Here is a 24,769-nt window from a genome sequence, read left to right as displayed (position 1 = left end):
ATGCATTTGATGTAAGCTGGCTCTGGATCAGCCTTTTTTTTTTTCTTTTTTTTTTTCTTTTTCTTTTTTGCTTATGGACCAAAGATCCTTTTCTTTTGTTTTAAATGAGTGTAGATAGTGTGTGACAACTTTGACATTGTTCTGTGAAATGTAGCCCTTAGACTTCTTTGTGAAGGGGGAAAAAATCCTGCTTGATTTATGAGGGGAAAAAAGCCTTAAGCTGTAGGTGACATTAGCGATGAAAATGTCAAGCTCTGTAGTGTGTAATACAYGAATGTGCTGTGATTTCACTGTATTTAATGTTATGGGACGATAACCAGGACTTCTGCACTTCTGATTACTCATTTTTAATGCAGCTTTTGTAAAAAGAGTGACAGTTAGATATTCATAGGGAGCAAAGCATAGCTGTCTCATCTACTGTGAACTTTGGCCTTCCTCTACAGAACTCATGGGATTCATTCATCTCCTATGGGAGAAAGATCAGGCCTTCAGGATATGTGTAAAGAGGGAATTTTCAGAGATAACATAGTTTATTGGTGTCCACTTTCATTTTTATCCCAAAGTTGTGTCCTGCACAAATATTTTGTCYTTCCACTTCTACTGTTAAAAAAAATTATATCAAGACTGAAAGCTTTTAACACGGGCAACAGCAAGAATGCTTTAGACGGAGGAAGGAGTACCATGGCACTGTCTTGCATGACTGAGTCTTGTGTTGCATGTTTTGACTTTTCAGCCCCCTGCAGCATCTTGACTGAGAGACGTGCTGCTGAATATCTCTGTCCTCATTCACTCATGCATCAATAAATGACGAACAAAGTCACAATCTTCTGTAAAACTAATGTTAAGTAAGGATTGATGTGACTGATGTGGATCAAGTCATTACAGGACTTAACATTAATTTTACAGAAGATTGTGGAACTGGCTTAACAATTCAGCAGTTTTACTACTGAAATGGCAAAGCTGAATGTTCAACAGCAGGACAAGATCATCTTAATTTTGCCTTCTGCGTCTGCAGCTACGCAAAGGGGGCAGACCATAGGCRGGAATAGGGGAAGCTGCAGCTGGATGTGTGAGAACTTCTTCACAGCCAAGAGATGATACAGAACTAGGAACAGGCTAGGGACAAAAGCAAGGCCTACAGTAGTACTGGAGTATCACCTAACAAGCCGTGAGAGGTTCCAGAGATGAACTATACAGGTGACCACTCTGCGTTACCTGTGAAATTACGTAGGTAACCACTGGTCCTGCCCAGRATTCCGCTGGATGGTAAAACTCTTTGGTAGGGCCTTAGCTGACCCTACTCCTCGTGTCTTGCACTGATCTTCTCCAGTCAGTTCAGATGTAATGTTGACTGATTTGGAAAGGAGTTGCAGTAAACCCACTTTAGCTGAAACAAAGACACCTTCAGGCTTTTGAGAGGAGGATGGATCTATTCCAGAGATCTGTTGATAGAAAACTATTTGTTTAACAGATGCAGTGTCTTATCAGTCATACCCAGGTATTTTTCTTGTATGCTAACGTTATCAGTAGGATAAGCATTGCGGTTACCATCTTGGCTGACAAGGAAGGATTSAACTGGGGAATTCTAGGTCTAGAAATAGGGGTTAGTTATAATACTATACRTACCTAAAGCCAAGTACAGATTTTTCAGAAAGGGCTTAGCAAACAAACTCTAAAAAATTAGATTCTTGTAAGATGACAGCCTKACCATTCTAGAAATTCCCTACATTTTCTGGGCCTGGTATTTCGACTATTCTTTATGAATAACCTATAGGTACTGGGGTTCAGCTTGGCCTAAGGGTTCATAGGAAAAGATGAATGTCAATATTCAGAGCTACCTCTGAAAGAAAACTTTGAAGATGTAAAATTTTCCCTTCTGACAGAACTACAGGAAAGTCTTGGGTGAGAAATGAAATCATGCTGCGCCGAACAATTCTGAAAGCTGTCCTTCATGCTTATAATTTTATTTATATTTACTCAAGAAATGTGTTAAACTCCTTGGAGTTAATCTAAGTAATGAGCAGAACAGCAGACATCTTGACCAAGTCTTTCAGTGCTTAATGTGCATAACACTTTTCTTCTTTTTTTGGAAGTTACAAAATTGGGCTGATGATGAGCAGAATGGTTCTTGTAAGGTTATGCAAAAAGAACAACCTGCTACCAGACTCTTGGTGAGCYGCTTTTGCTTCCTCATTGTCCCACACAGCCTACTGGAGAAAGATTCATCCGTCATTTTGAGCCTGTTGGCATCACTGAGGTTAAACCCATGTAATGGATGCCAAATTACACCCAGCTGACTATGCTCTACTGTGTGACTTTGCTGCTTTCATTTTTAGCTTTCCCCAGCATCTTACATGGCTACGTAACTGCAGTAGGAAGTTTAGTCTGGTTGGTTTAATACCCTTGGATAAGGAAGTGCACAGAGTTAAGTCTGTTTTTATTCCTGCTTTTTATTTTGGTGTTAAAACACTGAAACAGTGCTTCCATTTTTCATGTTCATTAAACCCTATTATGATCCAGGAGCTGAGTTCTATTAAGCAACCTCATTGATACAGTTGCGAGCACCTTTTATGGGAGGATAAATGTAAGTTGGAAATAAGTCTCAGTTACAAGCTGCCAAGGGGTTGTCTTTATAAAGATAGCTTAAAAATAATGGAAAAGCATCCCCACTGGATGAGTTGTGCATGTGCTATGTGAGCTACAAGTCTAAATGCTGAGTTTCCAAAGTCACTTAAGATGAGTTTTATGAAGGTCCTGAGGTATATAAAACTGCAGGTAGGCACCTTAGGGAATTAACCAACTTCTCTGGCATCGAGAGTCAGTGAGACTCACASACAAGATTTTCAAAAAGAAGACTAGCTGTTTGGGTCCTTGGCCTGAATCTCTTTAATGAGGCCTGGTTTTCTGAGGGAAAGGAAGTGGCATTTGAGAAAGCTGAGCCCTATAAATTGTTTGAAGTTGTACACGAAAAACAGACGTATGGCTACTGTAATTCTTTCTGGAAACTGTGCTTTTAAGTCCCTTCTGGGAAGGGGAAATGAGGTGCTTTTGAAAATTGAATCCAGTAAGAATAGTASGAGCAGGTTTAGGACCAATGGGAAAATTCACTTGGATGTAAAAAGGAGTAGTGACAGAATCCATGAAACTGGGATGAGATTTCTTCATTCCTTTGCCAAGGCCAAATGTTTGGATATTTTTTTCATTGAACRAGCTGAAAAAATGGAGAAGACTTCTCTCTTTTTACTTTTTGCCTCAAACTGTGTAGCACAGCCTCTGAATAGGAAGTAAAATAATATAAATGAAAGAGATCTAAAAATAAAATAAAAAAGTAATTTCCAGCTAGCTTCCATATAAGCAGTAAAAAAAGAAATAAAGGAGTTTTCATAGGTTCACTGGAGCATCCAGCAATGAAAATCAATCGGTTTGAACCAAGATCACAGTATAAAAACAAACCATCAAATCTTAGTAGGAACTAAAACAAGAGCTGCAACATTCACAGCAAGGAAAAGAAATGGAAAGAACAAGCAGATTAATGGGAACATTTCAAATGAATTTTTTGTGTGTGTGCATGCTCTTTTATTACAAGAGAAAATCCAATCAACTACATTTAAATCTGTATTGCCTGCAGTAGTCTAATTACATACCACATAGTGGGAATGCTTTAAAGGGAGAGGACAGGAAGCCAGCATCGAGCCCTGCGAGTCCTGTGCTCAGGAAGGCCGTTTACATGCCGTACGCTTATGGCAGGCGAGTTCAGATTTTTGTCACAAAGTATCAGAGGCATTGCCAATAATGTCTGGACTGGTATCTAAAATCCCGGATGAAGCCAGGATCCAGCAGTATACCCTCAAAAGTATCATGTCCAGTGACCATTTTATACTAAACRTATAATCCTTGGTGTAGGGGCCCAGAGTGGGAACAATCATGGAAATCGGACTCTCCCCGTCACCTCTGAATCTCAAATTCATTCGTGTAAAATGAAATAGAGGCAAGGGGGAGGATGAAGAGTGTCCTCCTTTTCCCTGATCCCTATTCTCCGCAGTAAGCTGTGGCACACGCCAAGGTAGAGATACGTGTTTCTCTGGCGCAGAAGAAAGCTGAGCTCCTCRGTGCTGCGAGGGACTGAGGTTTATGGGGGTGCAGGACTTCAGGTGCCTGCGGGACTCATCAAATGAACAAACGGAGGGACAGATGTGGACTGTGGAGCCAGCTGACAGCAAAGCAGTGCCTTCGGGTTTGTAATCTGATTTAAGCATTTAAATTCCACATAAGATCCAAGCTCTGTCTTTCAGTGTTTCTATTTTAAACCTTGCTTCCATATGAAATGGGGATGACATTATTCAGTGCTAATCAGAAACCTGTGATAGTCCATAGAGTGCACTGGCATCAAGCCCTCATCTTACCAAATGATTACTGATTTAATCTCTCCGATATCTTCAAACGAAAGATATAAATACTGAGTGGCTTATTAGTTTGTTATTAATTTATGTGAAGGTACCAAACTATTTGCTTTGGCTATTGYAGAACAGGCCTTACTGAAATGATGCCAAGTCCATGTGGTCTCCTGACAGAGTACAGCATGATGAAGCATGCTGTCTGTATTAGAGCTCGTGTTGAAAGTTTCAATTATAGCATTGCTATCCAGCTGTTTTCCAGCCTACTTTTGCTTGTTTTTTTCTGGAGTGGCTGGTTACTGCTGGAGGTGTAGTGTATAGTGGTGGCCATTTGTGCTAAACAGCAAAGATCATTTGTATTCTGGAGTAAGAGCCCATTTCAGCATCTCCCCCTTACCGTGCACTGAGATCTCAAAATGGAAACTGCCCCATTATTTCTTGTTTTTTGTTAGAAGTTAGCTTCCAGTGTTTACATTGCTAGTACAGGATGGCATATTCACATATTCATCCCTCCRGCTATTGACATCCCTCCAGCATTTAGCTGGACTTGAGGTCATTTTAAACTCTCCTAATTGTAACATATAACTTCTTAAAGTCCCAACATTTTCCTTCACTTGCACCTGCTTGAATCCACATTCACATGGATCTCATGATTTGGAATAGCTTAACTTTTGGGGTGTTGTAAAGAGGTCCTGACTTCCAGAGGGTAACTGCTGCTTAATACAAAATAGAACYGAACACTCAGTGTTGCTGAGTGCTTCTGGCTCTAATGCATGAGGTTGTAGTTGTGTCTGAAACACAGGAGTTGAGGCTTTTGATCTGTGTTAGAAATATGCATGAGGCAGCTCTGTGACTTGCATGTCAGCACTGGATTTAAATGAGGTGTTTCCTAAGTTTTCCAGAACTGCTTAAAAAAAAAACCCAAAAAACCAACCCTAACCTTGACTTTGTTTTTAAATTTTTTGAATGTTTTTTTGCCCAGTAATTAGGCAGTTCTACTATATATATTTATTTTTAACTTGAGCTGACATCTATGCCTACCATTAGCTTATTTATTCCTGAAAATGCTTGGTTTGGGATATAATAAAAGCATGCAATAAACGGAGACTGTTCTTTACCGGTACAGAATGTGTCTCAGAAGCCCCAAAACACAGAGCTCCTTAGAGCTGAGAACTGTCTTTGCACCACGTCATTATTCATGTCTTATTCCTGCCCACAGTTTTAATGGAGATGATCTGTGTTTAAAGTTTTGAAGAAGATCTGCTTAAAGTTACTATATCTGTGTTTCTGTTCTTATATTTTCCTTTTCCTGAAGCAGTTGATGGTCTCCTGAATCCTGAACAGGGTATTTTTCCTGTGATATTGAAGAAACCTTATAGTTCTGTCCGTGTAAACACAATTCCAGTTGCCTGTGTGAATGCCCTAGCAGCGTGTCAGAGTTGAGTAAATAAACTAGCTGCATTAATTGCTCCCATGTCCCTCGAGTGCTTCCACTTTGTGGGTTTTACAGTAATGTTAGTGTTTTGTAATCCATTATTATCTTCAAAATTAAAATTTTCTTCCTTTGCCTGCATCTGCCACTGTTAATTCAGAAACTCTAATAAATGCATTAAAAGAGGGAAGTAATAAGCAAAAGGAGGATTCCTCTGGGACTGTTTAATTTCACTTACACTCATGACTCTTCATGCTGCGTTGGAAGAAAATAAAGAGTCTAAATATGCAGAGTTAGCACACAAGCTGAAGTGAGATTACAAAGCAAAGCAGTAAAACCCTTCTGTAGCTGTTACACTTGCATTTATTATGGAAGTAGGGAAGATGAGGCTAGATAAATGAGGTGATGAGCTGAAATCAGGTTTCAGACTCGCACTGAGGCAGTGGACCTCACGTGGAAGCCATATGAGCAGTGTCACATGTTTGAATGAGAAGCTGCCCGGTGGGGARCACTGACTCAGTCAGTTTTTTTGGTCAGGGCAAATGATAACCCAGCAGAAAGTTGAGACTGATTGAGGAAAAAAGGAAAACCCCAGGGGGACTGGTGTGTGGACACAGCATCTAAGTAAGAAAAGAGGTGATTGAATGGGCAGCTGAAGCCTACCAGACCCAGTAGTTTTGATCGAAACCCAATTGCCCTGTCACCATTTGAGAGTTGACCAATACTAAATCTGCATTTCTCCTCCTATCTTTAAGTGCTAGAGAGCCCTAGGAGAGGCCGGACACAGACATTTATTTTGACCATTACCTGACTTCAAAGGAGTAGGTGAGCAAGAGACAGCACTTGACATCAGGAGCAGCTAGGATAAATAAGAGGTACAAAGATCCATTTGAAGAACGAAGGAAGAAATCAGGATGGAAGCAAGACAGTGAAAGTGAAGAGAAGGAAGTGGAGAGGCAGCAGATGTTTTGGGGAGCTTTATATTTAAAAGCTGCTTATGCAAGGCTGGGCTCAGGCAGAGATAGAAGGAGAATCTGAACCGTCTGGAGAGGTGGAAGAAAGGATTGAAAGCAGCATGGCGCACCAGAGAAGCCAGGGAGATAACGATAAATAGGGCATGTACAGGGAAGGCATGAGAGGAGAGGTGTATGACAGAAGAAGCAAATATGTTTTACATCCGTCTGCTGGCGTTGTACTGTATTTTGTTGGGGAGTTCAGCGAGTCTTCTGTGAGGTTTTAGAGGAGATGCTGGTTTAACATCCTCCTATGGATGACACCTCTGACAACTGTGATCTGTTCAACGCTTGGTCCAGTCAGCAAGGCCAACCTAGTGGCAGTTCTTTCTCCTCTGCCACAGGAGGAAGCAGCTGCAGGGACATGTCCAGCAGAGGTGCTGGAGCAGGAGCTGTGCAGGGCAGGTGAACAGCCCATGAGACAGCGAGTGGGCCTTTCCTGTGGGTAGGATGTGACAAACGGCCTGTTGTTTCAATGTGATAATCTTGTGCTGTTAGTCTAATCACTGTAATTAGTCATGCTTTGCTGGCTGGTGATGTCCCCTGGGACTTGTTTCAAAAATTTCCTCCTGTTATATGCCTGGAGGGCGCTGGGTTTGGGAGTGAAGAACAAGGCTGTTATTGTCATCTGCAGCAAAAAGAGACATCTGAGCAAAAGGAGAGGAGGCAGTCGCAGAGTGTGACTTTCAGCAGCTACAATAAAAAGAAGTGGAAGGGAGAACATGGGTGGGTTACGACAGAATAAGCAGCTCATTGTGCAGGGCGCAATGGATATTTTGATGCTTGGGCAAGTTAGCCCCTGTTGGGTTGTTGCCTCCGGGTGTTGCCTTTAGCACCAATTCTAGAAGTGTTTCAGTCCTAGGCTGCGAGACTACTTTCAAACTCAGTGACAGGCATGTAAAGTTCAGCAATGTGGTGTTTTTTGTTTTTTTTTTTTACACAGATATAAAGCAATTGCAGTGAAATAAAGGAGTTTTTTTAATTTCATGATATTTAGAAATGTGTACAGCCCAAAAGCCATACAAATCCCTCTCGATTTTCTAATGTGTGGCTGTATTGGGCTCTGCAGAATAGATGAGGCTAATCATTTCTAGAAGCTGGTGTGATCCGTTGGTTGAGGAGCTGAGAGCTGGAGCTTGTTCCCYTGAGTAAATTGCAACTCTTTGCTTCTGTCTTAAAATGCTAATAAACAGAGCTGTGGAACTTGATGGGTGTTTGTAAAGCGATGTGAATTTTTGTGATGAAAGATTGTCCTCTCTAAAGCGCACAGTGTTATTCCTGCACTCCTGTGGGCTAGAGTGCCCTCCTTTTGTGTGCGTTGGACTGGAGGGCTGAATAGTAATTATTGAAGCCTTGAGTACTTCAAATGAGTTGTGGAAGAGGAATAGTAGAATAGATAAGTTTTCTATTAATGTAGGTAAAGAAAGAGATGCATGTTTAGTGAACATAAATGTGTACTTGCAAGCTTTTCAAGAATTAAGAAAATTGCTATTAAAGTAGAGCAAAGCAACTTTAATATTAAATAGAGCTTCTCTGCCAGGAATGAGATGAACATCAGAAAATAGACAGACTGTAAAGCCCCTTAAAAAAGCAGTTCTACAGTAATGCACACGCTTTTGCTACTCATGCCCTGCATTCATAAAAAACATCAAATGCAGCTAGTGTGCTATCAGCAACATCTGTTTTCTGAGCTCTCTTTAGTAGATGCTGATCTACATTTAGTTATATTATTGTCTCACTTCCAGAAACCTTAGATWTCTGCTCCTTTGAAGAGTGTGCCAGCGACGCTTTTGATTTCAGTGCTGTACTTCGTTATTCTGTAGTTTCTCTGCCCCTCTCACCACCTTGWATATATGCTGCAAAATGTTTCCTGCAAGTTCCACAGTTAGATGGGTTTRCGTGTGGAGTGTTATAAAGATTTTGGTGGGCAGAGGAAGTGCTTTTAGAGAGGAGCTCTGATTTGTAAATGTAACTGCAAAAATGGCATCAAGCTATCCTATGTTTATTGACTCTCAAAGATTTCTTGTTTTACCCAGGAAAAAATATATATATTCTCATCCTTYAGCATGTTGTGAAAGTTTTGTACTAATGTAATTATAATGAAATCAGTACCAATATGGTGCTGTAATATAAGTGTAATGCAATGGAAAACAACCATAGTGGCCCTACTTACMAGTCCAATGAGCTAAATCTTTAGTGTGCTAAGTTTGGTATTTTTGGTCCACTACCAACAATATTTTGTATGTAAAGCTTTAACATTAGAGTACTATAAAATAACTGTGATTTCTTTTTATTTCTTTGGTGTTGTATAGATCTAATGCTGGTGTTTAATTGATGAATTAGACACTTCTAAATCCTCATTACACATATACCATCACTGGTGATGTATGTGTAAGAGAATAGTTCTGGCAATAAGCATTAAGTGAAATCATCGCTCTTGCAGATAGTCTCAGGAGAAGCCAAAGGATGATGTCATGTCGAAGCAGTCCTCTAATCCTAGATATATCCTTTGATGTTCTGGTATACATTTGTTTCTGCAACAGTGTGAAGAATCACATTCTACACTGAAGCTATGTTTTTTGACTGGGCTGTCAGTTTTTCAAATTCAGCTGCAGAAATAAATACTTCTCTATTTAAAAAAATATATATATTTTTAAAATGTCTGTATATCTAGATACAGGCATACATATGTATATACATAACTATGTATGTATATACATAACTATGTATGTATATACATAACTATGTATGTATGTATGATTTAGCTTTTATCAATTGGCTGATTTTATATACCTGTGCCCCAGTCCTAGAAAAAGGTTAAAGTAGGTTTAGGCCGGAAAAGTTTCTTAGTATAGGAAAATTGCTTGAGTTTTTCATTTGTTTGGTTTTCACTTGTTTGTTTATTGGAGCTTTGATATAGTAATAGAAGGCATAACACAGTTGCATTTGTATTGCCAAAAATACTTTTGTTGACATATACACATGTATATTTTAACTCCATGGGCTGGTATAAGTCACACCAATAAAACATAATGTCATTGCTATAGGCTGCACCTGTGCTAGGAGAATTAGTTGTTTTAGTTGTGCCAAGATAGTAGTACTTACGTAGCTATACCAGCAAACCATTTCTGAAGCAAACCTTGCCTGAGGCACATGCTTAGCTTTACATACTGTGAATAGTTCCATTGATTTCAGATATTATTCATAAGACAAAACCTGGCCCCAAATCCTGCAGACTTTTTGTGGAGCTAGAAGTCACCCAAGGCATGTAAAACATTTACAGACTCTGGATCAGAGTTTATAGAATCCCTGGAGCCACGACAGAGGTAGAAATCAATCTTTTGATATTGAAGAAGAGGTGAGAGATGAGATAGGTGGGGATAAACTGTGAAAAACTTAGCAAAGATAAGTAACTGATTTTTGATGTGAAAGAGAGAAGGGAATGATTGGAGGCTTGCATAGAAAGAAATAACAGTGTCAATGGAATAGTCTAGGAAAATGGTCTTTAAAGCAGCATTTTGGGTAAATACCTGTGGAGCAGGATTGCATTTGTCAAGAGAGTTTCATCTCTGCAGATGATAGGATGCTATGGATGGTCTGTTACAGATGCTATGCAAAAGCATCTGCCAGGCTGAGGTATAGCTTAGATGTAAGATAAAAGACCTGAGTGAGAGTTCCAAGATGAAAATGATATTCAAGTTAAGACGCTGTTACTGTTCGCAAGTCATTAGGAAAGAAAATAATGGACAGGAGAGGTTTGGGGAGAAAGCAAATGTATCTGCTTTAGCCATATTGAGTTTGGGGTAACTGATAAACATTTACATAAAAATATAAGCGAAACAAGCTTGAGATTTCAGTTTGGATAGAAGATGTGCTTTATAAGGCATCGGGATAGCTGAATTGCATTTGCAAATGAGACGAAACGTAGAGGAGAAAGAGCAGGAAGAAAAAGGACAGAGGCCATTGGGACTGCAAAAGCTGAAAGGTGTAGAACATGAGGAGARTTCAGCAGAGGACATGCTGAAGGAAAACTTAGAGGGCTAGGAGGAGGAAACGGTATCTCAGAAGCCRTGGAAAGAAACAGTTCAAGAGGAGTATGACCAAAGCTACTGAAGGGTCTAACTAAGAAGTTATAAAGGCATTGGAAGAAATAGTTTCTATTAACTGTGGAGTATAATCAAGATGTTTCGAGATTTCTAGAAGGCATTTGTTTTTAAGGAATATTGTAATAGTGGTTGTAGGCAATGATACACTGATCTCGGAGTGGCATATGTATTTTGGCATGGATTTTTAAGAGGGGCTGAAGCATGTTTGCATTATGAAGGGAAGATCTAGAAGGAGAGAAGGTTGCAAGGGACATCTGAGAATAGGAAGAGATCACCCTGATAGAGCTGGTTAGAGGAGGAGACCCTTTTCATGCAATCATCAATGAATGGTCCCCTGAGCTCAAAAAAAAAAAAAAAAAAGAGGTATGACTTGAACTGTAAACTAGACTCTCTGATTGGGCAAATCAGTGTAACTCTATGGGTCTACAGTTAACCTCAAGTGCGAACTTGGCCCTGTGAGTTTCAGCACTTTTCATGGTCTGTTTCAGTCAATGTATCGAGTCAATGCTTACTGTGAGGGTGGTTGAACACTGCAACAGGTTGCTAAGACAAGCTGTGGAGCCTCTGTCCGTGGAGACATTCARAACTCAACCAGACAGGGTCCTGGGCAACCTGCTCTAGCTCACCCTGCTTGAGCAGGAGGTTGGACCAGATGATCTCCAGGGGTCCTTTCCAACCCCTACTATACTGTGATTCTGTATATTTAACTTCTGTTGCATTTAGAAGGCATTTATTCTGGCAGTTGGAATGGGTGGTGGAAATGTCCATGTGACCCTGGGGGTTAGAGATGGGGCAGAGCAGTGACTTGCTGATGTCATCCATCAGATATTGCATGGGACAGGCTGAACTGCTGCAAATGCCACATGGAGCTCTTACTCCTCTGGGAATTATTCCATCCCTTCCGAGTATCTAAGGCATGTGTTTGTGCCTTAGCAGAGAATGCTCCTTCTGCATCCTGGGAGACACATGCTCCCAATCCTTCTCAGCTAGTTTTACGCTCCCTTATGCTTTATCTCTGGTGAAAGTATATTACTTCTTCTTTTGCTGCTGTTGTCATTTTTGAATATATATTTTGTGGTTATTTAACCAGAGTTTTCATCACCTCTTAATATATTTGGCTTGCTGTATTCAGATGGGTCAGCTGAGGCATTGAATTAATACTGATACAGATGGGGACTTGTTGAATGATGTTATAATGTGAGTGGTTTCAGCTAATTGACACCTGTGTTTCTGTTCCATTTCATTTTCTCCAAGCAAATGCAGTAACAGACTGTCTCTGAAGTTGTTGGAAGAGAATTAAATAGCAAATGTTTCCCACCTATACACACCAATGAAAATGCAGTGACTCTGGTCTCCTCCTGCTGAGCATGCTCAGCTCCTGTTAGCACTAATGAGACTTAGGCACATGCTCAGAGCACAATGTACCCTATAGYCTCAGGGTAATAGAAACCCTTATCTTGCATTTCCATATTGCTGGCATGGAACAAAAGGCATTGTAGAAACAAATCCACCCCTTCCCTCCGTGGCCGTTTCTCTTGCTCCTCTCTAGATGAGAACTAATTTGCAATGAGACAATCCAAGGCTGACAAAAGAGAGCTTTGTTGACTTTCTACTAGCTTAAAGAGAGACAAGGAGAGACTTCTCAACATGCTGCTGTCACTGCCCAAACCGTTTTTAGGCTTTATCTTTCCAGGCTGCAGAGTTTGTGAGGTGAAAGTCACCTCTTCTGGAAACTCCACCTGATTTCTACAGAATGGAACAAGTGSCCCCAGATTAGACTGTGGCTCCTGATTTATGCAAATGTCACTGTCCAGGTTGCATCAGGCAATTCTGAAAAGCTGTGACAAAGACTGGTCTCAGCAGAGAAGCCGGCTTGAGCAGTTACCTGCTCTCCGCTGCTGTTTGTGTCAGGATGACTGTCGCTAGGGCTGCACCATGAAACTAGAACACTGGTTCAGAAACATGGCAGAAGACATCCCCTCCCCAGAAGAGGGAAGGGGACTTCCAAGCTTTCAGTGCCCAGTTTATCACATGGCCCCACAGACAGTTATATTAGCGTAATTAAGGTGCTAAGGTGCAACACAGAAGGTTAGGAAGGAGTGGGAATTTAGGACTACTTCATAGTGCACTTAAACAAACAGTGGAAAACCAGACAGGTGCATTTAGCATAGTGCTATTTAATTCCTTGGAGGGTTGCTGCCAGCATCTTAAGCCTTGTAAACCATCTATACTGAAGCATGCATTTAAAAACTCTGTAGGGAAATCAACCCCTCAGTAGTTATGCACTCAGTGCAAATGTAACCCCACCACTTTCTTCTATGCGCTGGCCATCTTTTGGGACTGAAAGGTACTGCTTGTTCACCCTTTTATCATCAAGATCCGCATCACACTGGCTGCAGATTTTCGGAATGAGGGGAAAGAGGGAGGTAAAGAAAATTATTTTCTTACAGGTGTCTCTATGATAAATAGCCATTATGAGCATCATAAAACTATGCAAACAGGCTAAATGTGGTAGCAGGCATCCCCTTTGCTGTCTTCCTGCATCATTTCTTCTTTACCGCCTCCTTGACAGAAGACTGTCCTCTCTTCTCCCAAAGCATCTGTCACAATGTCTGTTAGTGATCACTGGTGCACAGTAGGAGTAGATCTACAGAGCAGGATAGGTGGTGCGGATGGTCCACAATCTGTGTATGTAGTTTAGACTCACTCTAGTCTAATCCAGTGGATGCCCGTTAGCAGCTGGAGTGCACTGAGCGCTCTCATGGGGTGCATCTTCAGGTTTCATTTCATCCAAAAGGAATCAGTCCAGTTTGTGCACTGCTCCAGGATGACAACCAGTTTACAGTACGTGGGGATGACAGGACGGTTGCTTCAGAACCACACTCCTGTTCTGAACAGAAATAGTAATGTAGATGTAGCTGCTGGCACTTCTCTCATCGGGGCAGTCCTGGGTTTGAACGGGCCTTTCGTTCTTCCCCTGATACTTTCCACAGCCAGTCTTGTTTATGCAGCCCTTCTGAAAACATTTTAAATTAAATCCATCTTTTTTTCTTTGACAGCTTTGACCTTGCTCTCACTCTATTTTTATATATTTGTCCAGCAGTTCTTGAGGTATGCAGTACAAAAGAGGTAAGGAAAGGAAAGAAAGAGCAAAGGGAAGGAAAAAGTACTTTACTGTGTCCACCACAGAGGAAGAAGGAGAGAAAAATGTGAGAAAGAGAGAAGAGCCTGTAGTTGCTTTCCTCTATCCTAGCACTCCATTTTGGAGTGAATAACCTGAAGGACTGTGTGTGCTTTCCCTGCTACTGGAGAGGGCCAAGGCAAGTAGGAATAGAGTTATAGCCCCAGCTAGCAATGTTTCTCACCCTCCTGTTGCAGAGAGTGGAATGGTCTATAGCTGTGCAGTGTCCTGCAGTTCCTCTCTGTGGGCAAGTGATGGCTACCCTTGCCAGCCATTGCAACTGGGCAGTCATGGGATTATCTTGATGCTTCTCAGATGTTCTCCTTATCATCCCCTCATCAGATATGTACTTTGTGCTTCTGAATTTATGAAATGTTGTAGTGTACTCTCTCTGATACATGCTACAGAACCATGTTCCTCCTCAGCTGTGTATCCTTGGAGAATGTACCTTGGAAGAAAGGCCCACAGTTTCTTCCTACATAAGTTTCATAACAAATTTTGTAAGGATATGAATATGCACACTGATAACTCTTATGCTTAGAGCCATCCATTCATGACGGTGACCTTAGCAGGTGAGGAGAATGTACATCACTAGAAGTAGTCCACAAAAGTGCAGGAAATGCCAACTACTCTTTGTGGATAGTGAAATTAGGCTCCATAGAACTATGTGCTGCCCAAGATCATTTCTGGTATCCAAGCTATCCTACTCTATTCTCAAAGTGTAAGAGAAAGAAAATGTCAGAAACCTGACTTTAGAGATTAGATTAGAAGCAGAGAGAGGGTGTCAGTCAAAAGAGTTGCCCAAAGTTAGAGAACTGCGTGGGTCAGAGCTAGGATTTGAATCATAATCTTCTGAATCTCAGATTGGTACCTTTGCCACCAAAGTAGCCTCTGGAGAAGAAAAGCTTACAATCAGACTGCAATGGCATCAGTCACAATTGTAGCTTTGGGGAAGTGACTGGTCAGAAGAATGTCTGTTAGCCAAATGTTTTTCATTTTTGTGTTTGCATGAGAGAAGCTATGTGTGTTCTAATTTGGTGAAAAATTCAACTTCATCTTAATTAGAAGTTGTTGTTATCTAAAAACTTTGCAGCACTCCCACATTTCTCTTGACAGCTTGGGCTGTGTGGCACAGACAAGTTAGGATGGTTTTAAATGTCAAAATATGCTTTTCATTTTTGTGTGTATATATATATCAACGCATTATCAAGTAAAATAAAACCCTGCRGTGTGACAGAATATGTTTCTTTAATTGCCATCACTCTTTAGATGAATTTGTGGCTGTCAAGAGAAAATTGTGCTTCTAGAAATGTTGGAAACCTGAACCATCTAGGCTGGAAAGAAGGCCAGGCCTTGCTCTGCATACCTCTTGCTTCTCTTCTGGAACATTGCTGGAGGTGGTTGAGCTGATTTTTGTACATTTGTTTCTGAATGCTTTCTCTTGGTTTGCTAATTACATACCAGGCCATGTTTCATGCAGAACTCTGGCCATCTTCCTCAGTTTTATCAATGACTTTTATTGTTTGTGGAAATAAAGAAGTAGAAAGCATGCCTCCTGAGAGCACTGGTTCTTCACATTTTTGTAGTGGGTGGCCCCTGCTGCTGTAAAATTTGTGCAGCGAGAAGCCCTTGTCCCTGGTGAGTGAGAGACTTGCTTCCCTTGTTCAGAGGTGGGGGTGAGACAGCAGTAGACTGGCGTTTGGAATCGGTTAGCTAAGCTATGCTGACAGCCTAGACAACCTGGACCAGCCTAACAGAAGTTAAAAGTGCACTGGCTTATCTCCCGTAGGCCATTCCCGCGCATTATTTAGTTCCCTCCAAATTCCAGCTCCAACAAGGACGAGTGTCGGACAGTGGTTAGAAAGAAAGTCTGTGATCAGCGACAGGATTGATCTGCTAATTTTTAGCCTCCAATTCTGCAGTACAATGCCATTCTTTTTCAGCTACAACATTRCTTATACCTTCTTGTTTCAGTCCCAAGACAGGGTATCAATTGTATCTACTTACATTAGAATTTATATATAGGATGTGCAGTAATGTCTGTTGAGAGTGTGCTAATATTCTTCGGAGAGCAAAAATACGGATCTGAATCCATGCTGATAGTGGAAGGGCAGCTGCTTTCTCCTGACTGTACTTTTTTCCCCTTTGTCTTTTTTACAGGAAAATTGACATGTTTTCCGTGTCCAAAATTTGCTTTTGCTCTACTTTAGGAATAAGATATATCCAATAATAACTTCAGTTTGAAAAAATCTTTTTTGCTGATGGTGATTTTTAAGCAAATGCTTATGTCTTACAAGAAATTAAGAATAAAAAGGATATTCTCTGCTTAGGTGAAACTTTTACGGTGCCAAAATAGTTACTAGAAAATACAATTTATATGACCAAAAAACCTGTGTTTCCAAGTATAAAAGGGCATAAGCAGTAGGGTAGTACATCTTTTCTGCTTATGAATTTGAGGATATCTAGAAAAAGTGACACTGAAAAGTGAGTGTCTCTAAAATATAACATACTTAGTTTTGTACTAGCCAAAATTGACAGGCGGATTCCAGTCCTGTCTTTACTGTTTATGTGTTCGTGCACGTGTGGGTGTTAGTTTTATCATTGTGTTTTTCCTATGAAAGTAAGTATTTTCGGGTTGAAAAATAAAGGCTGCGCAAAAGTTCATGGTGCAGAGGGCTGAGTAACGATGGCYGCGCGGTGTTTCGTCAGAGAGGAACGAGACCAAGAGTTGCGAAAGCACCTGGCCTGGGTACAGCCGCACTTGGGCAGCTTCCGAGGGGAATGTGAAATAGTGCGGACCATGTCTGGGCAGAAACGTAGAGCGGGAGGTGTTGTAGCGAAGCCACTGATAGAGACAGTGTTGTGGAGATCGGGGCTGGGATTTTCGCAGTGGTTTTAGTGGGATGCAAAATAGCAGCACTGGTTAATAGAAGATGACCCTTGCCAGACATGATCAGTCAACAGTATTTCTAACTTGTCTGTCTGAAAGAAGCCAATATTTAGGAGAGTATCATATAATCCCCTAATTATAATGTCATGAAAAGAATAGCAAAACCTTTATATTTGCTCTTTGCTCTGCCTCACTGCGTGCTGGACAACAGTATGACAACCGTGTCTGCTGCTGACTGACTGACAGGTCATGACTGCCAAGGTGAAAATATCCTTGACCCAAGGCAGGAGAGCAGAGAAGGTGGGTCTATAAGCCCAGCTGATGGCCATCAGCCATGGTGGTCCCAGGCTTTCCTGCTCCTCTTGCCTTGCCAGTCCCATATCAACCTGTTACCTGAGCTGTGTGTCTCCTCTTCCCACCGGGGTGGCTCCCAAAAGGCGCTGAGGGGAAATCCCGAGGCCCTGGGCTGTACCCGCTCACACTGCCGGGCTTGCGGGCGACCTTTGAGGAGACGACGAGGAGCAGCTGCTGTGAGGGACGGGCGGGGGGCGCACGCTGCCTCCCTCCGCCACAGAAGGGCGGCTGGCGGGAGCGGAGGAGCCCGCCTCAGGAGAGAGTCCCAGGCCCGGCCTCGAGCATTGCAGGGAGCGGGTGAGTTTGGGCTCCCCGGCCGCTCGCCGCCCCGCAGAGGATGGGGGTACAGCTCCCTCCTGGGAGGGGGCCAGGCCTAGAGAGCGCAGCAGAGCCTGGGTCTTGCTCGGCGTGGCCGGGCTCCCCTTGCGCGGCACCTCCTCACGGGCCGCCCTGGTGCCTGGGGGCTCTGCGCCCCGCGGCGCTCSCCTCCCCTCAGCCGGGCTCGCCTGTCGCACCATGTCCGCCTGACCCCTTCCCTCAAGTTTCTTTTGGYGGAGCTGTGCTCTTTTACAAGGCGGGAATCTGCGAGCTGCATGCGCCCACTGCGCGTACCCCCCTCGCCCAGTACGGAGAAGGGGTCTCCAAACCATGAGGGGGAAGAGCGGCGCTTCAACGYGGTTCCCTTCTGCAGAGCGTTCCTGAGGGCGTTTGGGGCTTGGCCTCTGGTTTTATTAAGGCAGGTTATTTTTAGCGGTGAAAATGTGGTGTTTTAAAAACAAACCAGTGTCATCTTTTTCCACTTTTCTTCTTAATTTGGGATTCCTATGGTTCAGCACATGGAGATAGAAGGACTTCTGCCAGAAGAGCCTTTCAGGTCAGGGGTTCAGCCTTTTAAGTAAGTCTCAAAAATAAAGGAGCTTTGTAAAACGTGGTGGTCCTTGCGTGTCTCTCACCATCTGCGTTAGGCACGGAGGTATCGACTCCCCCACCCCATCCGAGGTATCCACTGTAACTGTAATCACTTACAGGATGCAGCAGAGGACATAACTACGGTTATTCTCAAAATAGAGCTGGAAATATAGTATAATTTATACAAATTCAAACTGGGGACTTGCTTATACCTACCATATACCTACTTTTTCAAGTACTGTTCACCTCAGTGTGCATATTCAGGTGAATAAAACTGAAACATATAAAGACCTGTCTGGATTTTCTTATCTGGCTTGTTTTTTTTATTTCTGGAGTCTTAATTCTTTTTTTTTTTAAATCTTTTTCTGTATTTTTACACAGGTGTCCATAGAAGATATTGCAAGGCATAAGCAAGCGGCAGAAACAGAGGTGAGTATCTTGCCTTCCCATAGATGTTGTATGCTTTTCTATCCTGTCTTGATCTGGATGTTTTGTTTTCCTCGTCGTTACTTGTTTGGGATAATGCAGAGTTATCAGAACTGTCTCTGTTGTGGGATGCCAGCGTGACAGAGGGGCCTGCCTCGGAAAACGTCTACAACGGCAGCCTGGCGTCTGAAAATACGTGCTTCCCGCAGAGTAGGAGCTGCAGGTTACGTGGAATTGCCTGTCTTACCAAAGCATGCCTATATTAATCATGCGTTTGTAAATATTTCAGATGAATCTGTGGGGAAATCTTGGTCATTCATGAATTGTAGGTTTAAAAAAAAAAAAAAAAAAAAGAGCCATGGATCAACTGTTGCCAATTTTGGAAACACAGTGGAATAACCATAGTCATCTGGTCGCTAATGTCTGTGACAGCAGAGTGAAGAGCATACTTTCGGGCTTAATAACATATTGTGAAGGACGTTTGCAAATCAGTGATCCTAAAACTGGTTGTATTATTACTAYTTTGTATTACTACAGTGTATGCACTAGGCAGGCTAAAAAAATACATACGCACCAGCTCCGGTATATTATATTTTGAAGTTACTACCAAGAGCCATAGGAAGAATATGAGAAGGGGCTCTAGGGAACAAATAGAGGCAAACTGGGACAAAAATAAGATTCCTCGTCTGATGCTTTAAATGTAAATGTCACCAATAATTTCTAGCTAAGGTGCAGAAATCAACAATTGTTGTTCCAAATAACTTTCCTCCTTCCTTTTAGAATACTTAATTTTGGAGTTTGTTTATTACTGAGCCTCCTTTTGTGCACTGCGTAGATCTGAAGTCATATGTTATCATTTAAGGGTCTCTAGCAGGGGTACTGGAGGCGCAGACCTTGATGCTAACTTTTTTCTCTGGCTTGGTTGTCAGTGCTCAGACTTTGGATCCCTTAACACTGCATGGCCTGCTCATGAGCTGGATCTCTGGGTTGAGAGGTACTGTTCAAATGGCAATTGCAGAAAGGAAATTACAGATAGACAGCAACAAGGCTCCAGCATCACCTTGAGTCCCATTTAAAAAGGGACTCAGGCAAGCCTCATCTTTGTTGCAGCAGATGTAAAACGTAAGTCAGAGATGGCTGTATTTTCTGTCTTTGGTTTCCTCAGTTTCACTTACCTGGTTTGGTATTTTGTTACCTTGAGAAGAAATCTGTGAATTAAATGCCAGACATAGAATTGTCTTAGTCTTGTGCTGCTGTTAAGAATGCAGATGGATACTCTGGGTAATTCCCTATATACTCTCACAGCAGCAGCCAGACAAACTGGTAGGACACAACCTTTTCTTCTTCTCTCTAAGACAAACAAGGAGAGACTAGCTCTGATTAAAATGCAGCCAGAACCTCTAATACTGTAGTATTAATAGCAGTGCTGGTCTCTACAAAAATAGCTGTTAAATGGGGAGTAAAAAGCTTTCCATGTTTGCCAAAGCTGTAATGAAAATGGTGGAGCTGTCATAAATATGATGTTCTTAGCTAAAATGATTATGGCTTAACAATTTTCCAATGCATTTCATTGGGTTATTTCCAGCACATTGAGATCTTAGTGTTGTAAAGGTTTAATAGAAAATCTTGACAGTGAGTCTTTGTATATTACAGAGCAAAAGGTAGGCAGTGATTATGACATCCACTCACATTCTTATCTGCCTTCTTTACATTGCTTCCATGTTCATTTGTTGTCATTTTTCCATGCATCTCACTCTCTCAAGAAACACTTGATCCAATGTTTGGCTGTGGATTGCAAAGTTCAGTGGCTGATGTGATGCAAACTACGAGAGCCTAATGATCCTCATAGCCTTTAAATACACCGGCTCAATCCTCGGTGGGGATAAATCCCTAGCTTTTCACAGAAGGGGCTGGAGTGCCAATCTGCGGTGCTTGAAGACTCCCCACAGTGATGCATCTTTGATGCAAATTACTAGTTTTAAGAAAAGCTGGTGTTTGCAAGGAATCAGGCGTGCAGAGGTTAACATTGAACTGTGAAGCAGGGACAGAAGTTGCAGTTGATAGATCTTTCTTAAATGCCAGGGAACTTAAGGAAAATTTAAATAGATGGATACCAGCCTTTGTGATAATCATGGAACAATACTAGTTAAGAAAATACACAGAATTATTTTATTCCAAATGGCAAATTGACTAGTGCTGTTCACTTATGGTCCACACAGTGGGAAAGGGCGTTCATCTCAGTGTAGTTCTGATCTCAGTTTGAGTCTTGGCTCAGTAGCAGAAACTTCAACGTTGGATGGCTCCAGCTTTCATTATTGTCGATTCTGTTCCTTCCTTATTTCTCCAGAATAAGGGCTGAACATTCGTTGGCGTGTTTTCATCGATCCCTAATGGGCTTTGTAAGTGGAGGGAAAGCCATGTATGTTTGGAAATTATTTTGCTGATCTGCAGGAATATTACTTTATTTTTTGTGTTTGTGTGTTCTGGAGTAAAGGGAGAATAACTCATTTCTCTTGAGGCCAAGAACCTTACTGAGGACAGGGCGGCATTATGATCTTTGTAACTTCTGTGGAGATCTCGCTTAGCATGTTGCTGAGTGTGCAGGTGCCTCAGAAATAACGGGCTGCAAATACTCATAGAGAATGCTCATTTATCTTGTACTAAAGAAAGCGCTTTAGCCTCGGATGTAGAGCAGCATTCCCATTTGCAGTTAGCCAGTGTAACAGGAAATAGTCTTTTTTTTTTTTAATCTTTGGGTATCTTTTGCATCTCAGCTGAGGAAAAATGCAACGTAACATTGGCTCGCCTCTTCAGACAGCTGTACAGAGTCCCCTGATTCTCACCTTTGTTTTGCAGGGTTGTGACTCGTGTTTGTAAGATGGGGCTATTTAGTTGCTTAGTTAAGTATATGCTGAAGTGCCTTTCTGAATCCCTAGCCTTCTGTGCAGATAACTTAGGAAGAAATAAAAAAAGGTGTTTGCACTCCTGTGAAAACAATGTCTTTTTCCAAAGAAGGTATCACAGAGGAATTGGATGTATATTTATTTTACTGCCCCCCAGTCAGCGGCTTTTGCAAGGTGTGTAAGTGAGCTTAGGCGCATGATGCCCATGGACTCCTGCAAGGGTTAAGCATCCACCTTAAGTGCTTACTACGAGTACATTAGTAACAGTGTTTTGGTAGCTTTGCTGGCCTAAGGATGTATATGAGAAAGATTTTCAGGGAGAAGTACTATATTTTAGTAAGTCAACTGCCAGAGCTAGAGAAAACAGACCAGCTCTGAGAATCAGTAAACTTAAAAGAAAATGCTGGTGGAGAGTTACTGTGACATATGAGGACTTTCAGAAATTGTCTTCTAGAAATACTTTGATGCGGGTGGCAAAGGCTTGGAAGCCAAGAGCATGTACATGCATACATGTCAGAAGAAATAGCATTTAAGCTGCTCTGTTGTTGGTAGCTGCAATATGTGTCTAAATGAGGCTGCCAGGACTTGTAACCATGCAGTGGGTGTGCACTGACATTCAGACATTCAGGTGCTCCTTCCCGTATCTGCCTCYCCCACTGGCTGCCCCTTTCCAGGGACCTGACCTCTCCAGGTAGCAGCTGCCCATGCGATCGCCTTAGCGGGCTGCTGCTACTGGATCTCTTTTGAATCCCATCTCTAGGTGATCAGACTTGCAAAATCTGGCTCAGTATTGGATACATCACTCAGATTTCTTTTTTGGGTGGTAAGTGTTGCATTTTGTAGTGCTGGTGGGACCAAACTCTCTTCTTGGAAAGATACCCTTTCCAGATTTGTTCCATTGGATAACAGATGTCCCACTGGGATTAACCAAGGCTCAACTCTCTCCTTTAATCACACCTTCAATTGCTTGGTCCCTGTGTGTAAGCTGTTAATGTACATATGCCATTTAGCTTTTCCAGATAAGAGTGCCTTGTGCCAGACGAGAGCTGAGGAGGTTAGATCCCCCATTTTAGAAGCATAGCCTATAAGCCACAAACAGCGGCAGCTTTGAGCTAGCACAGTAACACAGGCTGTCCTCTAGCCTGCTCTGAAAAATACTGGGCTGACTGCATGCTGCTGTGCTTACTGTGTACCCTGCACACGGTTAGGACTCCAAGGTGTGTGGTGGTCCTGGTGAGATATGAAATATTCTACTGGATTTATCTGGGGAACAGCTGGCATATGGGAATTCTACACTGAGCTAATGACCAATTCTCCCAAACACCAAAGAAGTGTGTCAGGTTCTTAGACTTCCCCTCTGGAAAGCCTGGAAAAGCTGAAAAATGTTTCAATGTGGACAATACTGCTACCTGTAAAGGTAGGCTTTGTGATAAAGGAGGCCCTTGGTACAACTCGTGCAAGCTAAATGGCATTTCTTACATATGCTGTTTCAAATTTAATTAAAAAGGCTGAAGGAGAAGAGCAATTTTCTTTTTCTGTTGAATGCTGCATGTCCGATTTCATTTAGCAAAGTGAAAAGGCTGAGCTTTTATGCTACTGTCCTGGCATGGTCATAGCTGGTCCTCCATTTCCTGCCAGTTTGCGTTCTAAGGGATCAGACTAGGAGCTGTTATGTGAATGTAGTAACACAGGAAATTTTTTTCAGTAGGTGCTACGATGTTCCTTATTTGTGTATATATTTTTAGAGATTGTCCTTTTAGCTCCTGGTGTAGTAGAGTGAAATTAAGAAAGAGAAAAAACAAAGAGAGGGAAAGAACAGCCTGTGATCTAAGAAAGAATTTAGGGGGAAGCGTCTACAAGAATTTCTGTAATGAAAGTGCATCAAATAAGAGTTGTCTTATCTGACAAATGACATATAACAATAAAAGAAGCCAAAATTGAAGGTAAGAGGGATTCAGCATTGAATTTAAAACGTTGGCATTTTCTGTTGCTGATTTGGCATTTTGTTGTTGCAGGGATTTTGGTGTTTCTGTTGTGAGTAGAATTTAGCTTTCCTGCTAACATATGCAACAGCATCAAACACAGGCCCTTAGGTTTCATTAGCGAACAATTCTTTTGCACACACACAGCGAGTGCCCTTAATATTACAGGCACATTTAAAGCCAATAGTTGCACCTCTTTTTTTGCCCACAAGTTGAGATAATTTATATATAAAAGAGCTCAGGTCTTGTGCTCCTGAAAAAAAGCAGCTCTGAGTCAGATGAAAATTCCATCTAGTCCAGTATCCTTGTTTGAAGTAGCCCATAGCAAATGGTTTAGGAGATGGTAGATGAAACAAGGCATAGAGTGGTAATTTTTGAGTGTCTTGATTCTGCTTAGGAGCTTTCAAGCAATGTGGCTGCATCAGTGCAAGCCCCAAGCATAGGCTAAAAGATATTGCTTGCAGTTTTCCTCCTCCTGGAAACAGGAATAAGTGCAAATGTTGCAACTTGTGCTTTTCCTTGCTGGCACTCTGGATTTGCATCAGTACAGATGAAATCGGTTCCTGGTCTCTGCCACCTGAACTGGGCTGATTCTGTAAATATCATATCCCTGTGAAGGGGATGAGACTTCTCACAGCATTGAGTGCAATGTTGAAATTACATGAACGCAGATGAAACTTGCAATTAGCCAAACTTGCAATTAGCAGCTGTCCTATGCTGTGATTGCCCGCCTGGCTTCTGCTAGCTACACAGCTGTTTCTCTCTCTAGTGTATGTGCATTTCTGATGCATGATGATGACAACTAGTTGTGACCGCTGGCGCTTGAATCTGCTGAAGAAGAAGAAATGAGTGCCTGTTTGTGGGTATCTTTTTGCTGGGTTTCTATCTTCATGCAAGCGCAAAGGCATTTTCAATTTGAGAGCTAAGCTTACAACACACCTCCTTTCAGTAAGGGAACAGAGCTCTTATCCAAAATTGCAAATCACTTTTTTGTTTTTTTGATTGTGCCTGAAAATGTCTTAAAAGATGCCTTACCTTGTCCTAATTTTCAAAAGTGAGATGAATAGTCTGTATTTCCTGGAAGAAAAAAATAACTTAATTTTTTTTGAAATTTTACACCCTAAATTGCTACTTTTCTTTTTGGTGTGGTTTGTTTCCTCTCCTTCCTCCTTTCTTGTA

General features: G+C 41.8%; 1 protein-coding gene across 2 annotated transcripts in view; it reads left to right on the top strand.

Moving 5' to 3' along the window:
- Positions 1-24,769, top strand: part of TSPAN4 (tetraspanin 4) — a 282,853-nt gene that overhangs the window by 18,130 nt on the left and 239,954 nt on the right. The window contains exon 2 of one of the 2 annotated variants that reach the window (XM_026059072.1): positions 18,661-18,708. The gene's annotated coding sequence lies outside the window, so the exon portion shown is untranslated. Of the gene's footprint in view, positions 1-18,660; positions 18,709-19,658; positions 19,828-24,769 lie in introns of those variants that run through there. The other variant, XM_026059074.1, reaches the window with a different exon arrangement.

The sequence above is a fragment of the Apteryx rowi genome, unplaced genomic scaffold (assembly GCF_003343035.1).
Source record: "Apteryx rowi isolate R43461 unplaced genomic scaffold, aptRow1 scaffold_152, whole genome shotgun sequence".
NCBI classification, from domain to species: Eukaryota; Metazoa; Chordata; class Aves; order Apterygiformes; family Apterygidae; genus Apteryx; species Apteryx rowi.
The sequence above is the reverse complement of the archived record's forward strand: the minus strand, read 5'-3'. Positions and strand labels throughout refer to the sequence as shown.